This window comes from Brassica napus, chromosome C1 (genome assembly GCF_020379485.1).
Source record: "Brassica napus cultivar Da-Ae chromosome C1, Da-Ae, whole genome shotgun sequence".
Lineage (NCBI taxonomy): Eukaryota > Viridiplantae > Streptophyta > Magnoliopsida > Brassicales > Brassicaceae > Brassica > Brassica napus.
The window spans coordinates 416,007-417,051 of NC_063444.1; positions in this window are offsets into that span (position 1 = coordinate 416,007).

Consider the following 1,045-nt stretch of genomic DNA (forward strand, 5'->3'; position numbering starts at 1 on the left):
TAGAATAGGCTAAACCTCTCTTAATATCTTTTTGAGCAAGAGCTAAAGTGGCTCCTAAGAGTACTGTTATTATACCTATCAAAGATATTATATACATTATAGAAGGGATAACTATAAAAAGAGGAAGAAGACGAGCTACAAGAAAAATTCCCGCTGCTACCATAGTAGCAGCATGTATAAGAGCCGAAATAGGAGTAGGGCCCTCCATGGCATCCGGCAACCATACATGAAGAGGAAATTGTGCAGATTTAGCAATAGGACCCACAAATAATAGAAATGCACACAAAGTAAGGAATAAGAGATTTATTCTATTATTTAATATTAAATTATTGAATATTTCGAACAAATCTTGAAATTCGAAACTGCCAGTTATCCAATAAAGACCTAAAATTCCTAATAATAAACCAAAATCCCCTACACGATTGGTTACAAAAGCTTTTTGACAGGCATTCGCTGCAATAGGTCGTGTGAACCAAAAACCTATTAATAAATACGAACACATTCCAACTAATTCCCAAAAAAATAAACTTGGATCAAATTAGAACTAGTAACTAATCCTAACATTGAAGTATTAAAAAACCCATATAAGCAAAAAACCTCAGATATCCTTGATCATGAGACATATAATTATCACTATAAATCAGAACCAAAATTCCAACAGTTGTAATTAATATTGACATAATAGAAGTAAGTGGATCAATAAAGTAACCGAACTCAAAAGAAAATTCATTATTTATGGTCCAAGACCATACATTTTGATGAATGCAACTTAGAAAAATTTGTTGAATAGATAGATAGAGCGAAAAGATCATAACTATACTTAACAAAAAAATACTCAGAAACGTCCACATACGTCGAAGGTTTTTTGTTGCTGTCGGAAAAAGTAGAAGTCCAGCTCCGAGTAAAATAGGTACTGGAAGTGGAATGAAAGGGATGATCCATGAATATTGATATGTATGTTCCATAAAATAAAAACCCTTTTTATTTTATTCTTAAATTTATTATTTCTTATTCACTGGTTGTATATAATATATTTTTTCCAAAA